The 8,507-nt window shown below is 37.3% G+C and overlaps 1 non-coding gene across 1 annotated transcript; it reads left to right on the top strand.

Moving 5' to 3' along the window:
* Positions 1-902: 902 nt before the first annotated feature.
* On the top strand, positions 903-975 carry TRNAR-UCG (transfer RNA arginine (anticodon UCG)). Its single transcript has one exon. It is a non-coding gene; the product is annotated as a tRNA-Arg (tRNA).
* The last annotated feature ends 7,532 nt before the right edge of the window (positions 976-8,507 follow it).

The following is an 8,507-nucleotide window of genomic DNA, read 5'->3' as shown; positions in this document are numbered from 1 at the left end:
TGGGTAATGGCATACACTTTAAATAAAAAGCAATATACATCTCTATTGGAGCAGTGATTTTTATTACCAAGGCAACTCGTGGCGAAATGCCTCCATAATATGAGATCGATGTCCAAGCAGAAAGATGAAAAGAGGTTATGCTCGACATGTACAGTAACTTGGATATTTATTAATTATTAAAAAAGTGTTATTTTCAGATATACTGTTCAAACTCCACCTCCAAGACTTTTTCTACGTTATCTGTCTTTCTTTCATTAAAACAAACAAATTCACTTTTTTTTCTCTCTCTCTCATTAGATATATCACTAAACCCTAATGAACTCTCCTTGTAAACTGGGATGCAGTGAACTTTCATTACAACCCAGTTTGAAAACTTATACTCTAAGCTGTCGAGTTTCGTATGAACCCTTCCCCTTTAAGGTAATACTTTCACTGACTCAGCTCACTTAAATCAGCCAGTGGGTCTGTCACGTCAGTTTTATCTGGCTACTCTCTTAAGATATATATGAATGTATTTTTTATTTTATTATTATTATTATTTATTTATTTTTTTTTGCTTTTTTCTGTAACTTTAAATATTAATCATATCTGAAGATTGTGTATATATTCCCCAAGTATTCTAATATAATAAAACTTAATTTGCATTTGCACTGCAAATTGCAAAATTAAAACTTAATTTGCAGTTTGCAGCGGGTAACACTTTGGAAATAATCGAAGAGCATATGTAAAAATCCATTTGGATTTTTACATATGCTCTTCAATTATTCTAAACAGCCAAATTATGTTTCATTCGGCCATCATTGAGTAATCCTATTATTACTAATACATATTTTCCTTTACATTTCATACTGGGTGGGCAGAAAAACTACATTTACCATTTCCTGTGAGCGCAAACGTGATTAGGCCGCGTGGCCTAATGGATAAGGCGTCTGACTTCGGATCAGAAGATTGCAGGTTCGAATCCTGTCGCGGACGTAGGAAGTCAGTTTTTTCTTATCTTTTCCATTTATGTCACTTCAAGGTTTATGAGGTATAGTCTCAGTTGACTTTTCTCATAAATCGAAAGATAATTTGAAGTCAATCAGAGGTTCCACGATATATTTTGGAGTTTACATTGCTTAATTACTCAAATCAGTTTATAAAAGTACTTTTGGCTCAAACCAAAATTTCTGATAATTATTAATAGAAATAGTTGCTTATAATCAGCCTTCTGTTTTTGATTTTATCTAGAAATTGGCTTGTATTTGTAGGAAAAATCAAATTACACCAAAAACCACTTTAACGTTTTTTGGAGTCATTGTTTTAATTAATTAGAATTAAAACAAATTATTTAATTCATTTGAAGTTAGATACTTTTCTCTTTAACAGTCAAGGAAAAGAACAAATAGCAACTGAATGGAAAATTTAAGAATATAAAAAAAATCATTTACTAGCAACGCATTTCAACAGGTAAATAAAAGAAAACCAGAATATAAAATAAGTAAATAAATAAAAATGTAAGAATTGCATCTGGTAAGAGTGCATTAAGGTATTGTTCAACGTCTGTGTTGCTATGATGTAGGCGAGTGGTTACTTTTAATTCTTTGAACCGACTGTGGTTCGAGATCACATGATTACAGAATACGGTTAATGCTTATATATTCATTGTCAAAATGATTCGTTATAAACTCCTTTGACTTATGTGGTCGTTGTAAACGAAAGAGGAAATTTGGCAGTAATCTAATTCCTCTACCAATCATCAGGTAAGGCTTCTAAGGAAGGAAGACAAATTTTCGGCATCAGCCTAGAAAAGGTAGATAAAGCGGAGAAAAGAATACGACACCGGCACCGCAAAAAATAAAAAAATAATAAAATAATAATAATAATAAAAAAATAAAATAATAATAAATAAAATAAAATAAAATAATAATAAATAAAATAAAATAAAATGCCAATGTTACTCCCCTCAAACATCAGATGGACAGGATAGGTGCTGTCTAGCTGATTTTTGAATATTCCCAAGCTGTAAGCCTCAATCACCCATGGAGGCAATTTATTTCAGTAATTAACAACTCCCAGTTATTTATTTCCTACAACAGGATTGTAGGAAGTAAAGAAAACTTCCTACAATTCAGTCTAAACCTCTCCACTGAACTTTGAATTTATGCTCCCTATTTCTGGTATAAATGAAACCATAAAAAGTTTGTCTTCATTCATTTAATTTTACACTCTCAGTGTCTTATAGCCCTCCGTCAGGTCTCTCTAAGTTGCCTGGTTGCCATGGCCTGTAGCTCACATATGCAGTCTTTCCTCATAAAGGGAGGGAAGAACTTCATAAAGTGGGACTGTGACCTCCCTATCTCTACAAGCAAATGTTTGGTAGATCATCGATAGGACACCATAATACCTCCTTTCTCGCTGTCTACATTGCATGGAGACCTCATCCACCTTTATAGTAACTCCCAAATACCTTTCTTCCTCCACTGTTTTTAATTCAATTCCACCAAAAGTATAAGTTTTTTTGGGATGCGAAATTTTGCTGCAGGAAAAGAATGGTTGAACTTTTCTGACCTTCTTAAAGCATATCCAAGTTGTTCTGAAGAAGCGCTTCTTGGCGCTGATCATTAACCACTCTCCCAATATTGACACCATCTGAAAATTTAGATATCATGTCCTCTATCCCTTTGTCGATTTCATATGAGAAAATTAGCAACAATAGTATTTGCAATACCGACTGGAGGACCTACTTCTAACGTTATTCCAGTCTGAAAAGAAACTTTAATCAACTTTGCATCCTATTGTTCAGCCAACCTGAAATCTATCTAAGACTGTTGCCTGTGATCTCATGCAATCTAAGCGAACAATGTCAAAATTGTTTCTGACATCCAGCTTATGAGTGAATTTGTCAAAATAGCTAATCAGGTTGGTTAAACATGATTCTCCCTTTACAAAACCAATTTATGTTTCCTTCATAATTCCATCTTTATCTAAATGATCCTGAATTTAAAAAAAAACAACAAATTATTGTAATTAGGCTACCCGAATAATTAAATTCATTTGCCGTGCATTTTGTCTGTAAATTGCGCGTCTTCTATGGTAGATTTGTCTGTTTTTCTGGGGAGAAAACCTTGCAACCTACGCCTGAAACCGACTAACTGAGTCAGGGAGTGAAAAAAAAAAAAAGCCCATTAAAGTTCCTCGCCTCATCGACGGGATTTGAACCGGGGCATCTTCCACGCGGTGCGAGTATGATGGTGAAAATACCACTGTGCTACTAACGTAGACAAATGATCCTGAATTGCTTTTTATAAATAAATAAATCTTTATTGTGAAGTACAGAGTAACAGCATAATATCCCATCACGGCAACGAGCGCCAGGGGGTCACATGTAGTAGACTGAGAAAAACAGAATAATATACGGCATACAAATAAAAAGACACGTTACAAAAAAAAAAAAAAAAAAAAAAAAGGCTACAAAATACAGCATACAAATGTTAAAAAAAAAAAAAAAACATGGCAATTATTCAGGAAGGCTCCAGTGATGACAGATTTGAACATGGTGATAGGAGCATCACAATCCTCTTTTAGAAGGTCAGGATTCAAGGGCTTTGATAAAGTTGTGTCTGTCCTTCTTGTTACTTATCAGCCTGTCAAAGTTGGCGTCCACACAGTTCAAGGTGGCAAGCATCTGCTTGGGGAGAAACCTGTCAGTGAGTGCAAGCCTGTTTTGGTGAGCCACAAGTACAGGTGACGATCTTAGGCTAGGCTGTGGGATCCTCCAAGAGCGAGTGTTCCAAATATTCGGAGACGATATCTGGCCTGTGATGAGTTTGGCTGTGAAGACCAGCCTCTTTTCACGATCAGGAACTTCACCCTCGGGATTTCGAGTGCTTGTGCCATCATGGTGGTTGTGGTAGCAGGATGCAGACGAAACTTGTTGTTGGCCCATTGCAACAACCAGTATTCAGCGGGTACACCCGCTTAAGGTTTGTAGGTGCGGCTGAGGCCCATATTTCTGCACCATAGAGAATGGCGGGGTAGATCATGGAGGTGATGAACTTTTTAACAGTGAGGGGATGTCGGACGTGTAGCAGCTGCTGCTTTGATATCCACCGTAGATGAGAAAATTCGGTGTTGATTTTGTCGATCTGGTTGACAAAGGACATCTTTTGATCAAACAGAACACCAAGGTTTGTGTGCGAGGGTACGTTTGGTATTGGTACCACTCCGAATGACACGTTGAGTAGTGTTGGCACGGATTTAAGGGAGAATATAACCTGAGCGGACTTGCGTGGGTTGATTTTTATATTGAAGTGACAAATTATCTGATTCAAGATCCTTAAGTTAGGAATTGATCCTGTTGCTGACCTGAACGGGGTTGTCGCCAGTGTTAATTTGCGTCAGCAGTTTGATGTCATCAGCATAGCATAAGAGACCGTTCATGGAGGCAATAATGGACACGTATATAGACGTGAACAGGACACCAGATAGGGACACCGCCCTGCGGTACTCCAGCAGTAATGTCACAGGATAGGGTGTGTTGTTTCCGATGGAGAATAAGTATTCTGTGACAGAGCAGAGATTCTAAAAAAGCACAGCATATCACCTCGAATATGAAATTGCTCCTTAAGTTGAGCAAGGCCGGGATCGACACTGCATCAAAGGCTGCGCTTATGTTAAGATATATGGTTGCCAGCTCAGCTCTTTGTTCGAAGACTGAGAGGATGCGTTCTGCGGTGGCTGCCAAGTTAGTGATTGATGATTTTCCTGGGATGGCGTAGTGGATTTCAGGTGGTTTCGTCTGGAGGATTTGGTGAGTAATTTTCGGTAGCAGAGCCTTTTCGAGAGTTTTTAGCAGACAAAACGCAACGGAGACGGGTCTAAACTGGCTGACGTGTGTGGCAAATCGGTTTTTAGGGATGGGGGTGCACTCTGTACTTATTCCATTGGGGTGGAAAATAATGCTCAGTGAGGCATCTGTTGTAGATCGAGAGAAGAGGGTCTATGATGAATGCGCTCAAACATTGCCTCCATGATTTTCCATACCGTTGAAGTCAGGTTGACCGTATATAGTTACCCACTTCTTTCGTAGAATCGCCTTTATGCATTTGCGATCATTATTCACTTGTAACCGCGATAGGAGAGAGAGAGAGAGAGAGAGAGAGAGAGAGAGAGAGAGAGAGAGAGAGAGAGAGAGAGAGATGGCCTTGGTGATTTCTTTTTGTATTTTTTTTTAGTTTTTATTCCAAGGCAACTAAGTCCACAAGGTATAAGTGTATAGTATCCTTAAATCGCTTGTATTTATTGGTCGGTTTGTATATTTTGCAGGAAGAAAGACAAGAATGTAAGAATTCTCCGTGATTAAGAGCAGTTTTAAAACCGTTCTGGCATGTCTTTGTCTTTTAAGTATAAAAAAGCTCTCCGTTGCTTTTGTGAAACTGATAACATCTGAAGGAAAGTATCTGTATTTTCCTTCGGACTTCAGCATCAATAGAACTTTTTTTTGAAAGCCGTCTTTGAATTTTCAAAGTACAGTACTCATGTTCGTAAAAATTGACTATCTGGAAAGCTTAACAGACCTCTCTTCTCCTCAAGTTTGAAGAATTAGTCCATAGGCAGTTGTTATCCTCCTTTACAAAATCCATATTGAGTATCATGTATCGATTTAAAAAACTGTCTAAGCTATTTATGAAATATTGTATTTAGTATCACAGAATAGTTAAATAGTTACTAGAAAATATCTTATTGAATTTATGCTCCTGGGAAATTCAGTATATACTTTTTTTAAGTATACCGATAATGATATTGCTGAAGTTTCTTTAATATTAAAAGGATGCAGTTTCTCTTTAATGGTCACGTCAGTTTTATAGTATTCTAATATAAATTTAATAAAAATTTAAAATAGTTACATTCCTGCGTTTATATTTATCCTTCCACCAGTTTTGCATTTTCATCTTTTTTTTTTTAAATTAAGTTAAAACTATTTTGTCTTTTTTGCCTCTCATCCTTCATCCCGAACTATTATTTACAGGGAGAGAAATGCCCCATTTCTGAGCGTAAACGACTTGTACGTCTTCAAAACAACAACGTTTCTCAAAATAATACTAATTTGTAATGATTGATTAATGAGAAATATTTATGAACCTTGTCGTTTACCCTTAAATATTACATACATCTCGGCTGACTGGACCGGTCATATTTCCTAAATTCGCTTAATTTGTCCCACAAACTAGAGAATGTGTTAGGCTGATGATAACGTTTCCTTTTTAGCGAAAGTGAATGGGTTACATCTTATCCTATAATTCACCCAAGCTGTCTCACTAAAGGGGTAAATTTGAACTTATCTCTTTCATCATTCTACTTCTTTATCCCCACCTCTCTTATTCGTAGTTGTTACAAGAAGTCAGAGGTGAAATTACCATAATTACTGGCTCGAGGCGTGAAGGTTTCTAGAAAGGCAAAGCACCTTGCTTCGTTTTATTGCACCAAGCCCAAATGGGGCCAAAAACCTCATCGAGATTCCTTACTGAAAAAAAAAGAGTGATAAAAAGTATAAAGAAAAGAGTGAATCAAGAATCATTAGGCCACTCGAAAGAAGGGTATTGGTGAAGGTTATTTTTCTTTGTGAAATATGAGTTTAGCTATAAAAACGCTTGTTCTACTTCTTTACCTTAATGATACAGCTTTTTTATATCGTTCAAGACATTTTATTCATTACAGGATTGTGGATTGCTTATATTAGCGAAGACACCGAGTCTGTGAGGCTGCATCATGTAGCGTCTGTAAATTGCATGCAGTCTAAGGCCGCTGCGAATCCCGGATAAATTCGTACGCCTCCGTTCGAAACCAGCTAAGTCACGTTAACTCGAAAATGTCTCAATAAATATTTCTGAGGTTATTGACCAAATTCAAGTCCAAAGAGAACCTTTCCCTTCGAATACAGTCCTAACGGTTCGCAATTGACAAATCTATTCAGGCAAGGACTCCATTACTAGAGAAAATGATGGTTATTACTGAATGATGAAGACTACAAATTTATTTTACATCTTCAAAAGCAATTTCAGCAAAAGCTCTTAAAAATTCACTCCGCAACAATTTTTATTTTATCGGACATAGAGAGCCACTATTTTACAAGTAGCTACCTCAGAGATCCAAAAAGTAAATTCTAGAATGATTGAGAGAGTGAATCTTCATCCTACTCGATGGACCTTTTTGGTTAATTGGATTTGTCATATGTCACGCTTTTTGATAAGGCCGGATATTGGAATACTTTCGAAGAGGCAAAGAACGTATTAAGGCTCTATAAGCGGAGCTGAGCTTAAAAAGAAGTCTCATAATCTGCATTACCTTTTCGCTAATTTAAAAACTTCAGCTTTCACCCGAAGCTGACCACTCTGGCCGATTTAAGTGACGAAGAGTTCTAAGGCCATGATGGCATCTGCTTCCCCAAAATAAAGTAGAAACTGGTTTATATGTTGCTAATATAAAAATCTATACCTTAATATCGAGTAGCGATACCAGCAGCCTGGATCTATCAGTATCCAGAAGGTATTCGTGACTATTTTTGAAGCAAACATGTTTCTAGTTCACTTCGTAATGGTGGCACTGAATTATGCATCCCTATATTGTATGCTGTTCCAGAACACCTATGTCTGGGGTAGTTCACATTTTTTGTGATTGCCTCAATTTAAGTCGCCTTCATGCTTCATCGTGTTCGCTAACGAACACAGTGAGCGCGATGAATGACGATGTTTTACTCCTGAATGTGGTCATCTCGATCAGGGTAGAATTGAAGCACTTTTTGGATACGGGTATCCAAAGGGATTAAATAAGTGAAGGATGCTTATCATTATACTTCCAGCAGTCTGCACGGTAGAAGTAACGGTAGAAGAAGTACATTGTGTTACACAATGTAAGATCGAGCGTTTCGTAGTTTTGGTGCCATAATCAAAATATGTCTAAATTCATACCATGATGTTTATCACATTACTAAAGTCTTGTTTTTCAATTTGTGATTGAGAGGAGAGAAGAGCTTCATAATAGATTCTACCTAGACCCGGATATCGAGAGTGCTTGGTTTGGTTGGGTACTGGCTAACCACTTTTCACCTTGCTGTACAGTTACAAGTCGATATAACTGTACAGTCTCCTTAAAGTTCCTTTTTTCTTCTCCCGCAGTGTCCGCGCGGGTATCACAGTGGTATAATCTCGTCCTTTCAATACTAGGTGGAAAAAAGCCCGGGTTCGAATCCCGTCAATGACTGGAAGAACTTTTACGGGCTTTTTTCATTACGTGACTAGGTTAATCAGCCTTGGGCGTGGACAGCAAAAGGTTTTTCGTCCAGAAAACAGGCAAACCGACCAAAGGATTCTTGCAATTTATGGACATATTACACAAAGCAGAAGCAGATAAGTTTGTTCTTGGATGGCCCTAATATGGCAGTTTTTTTTTTCTCCTGCAGCAGTAGACGTCCACAATTTGTCCTTCTGAAGAATAGCCAGCAGATGGTGCGTTGGTACCTTATTTTC

Source organism: Mastigoproctus giganteus, chromosome 3, assembly GCF_048544385.1.
Source record: "Mastigoproctus giganteus isolate SK-2022 chromosome 3, ASM4854438v1, whole genome shotgun sequence".
Classification (NCBI taxonomy): domain Eukaryota; kingdom Metazoa; phylum Arthropoda; class Arachnida; order Uropygi; family Thelyphonidae; genus Mastigoproctus; species Mastigoproctus giganteus.
This window is presented reverse-complemented; position numbering and strand designations above follow the sequence as displayed.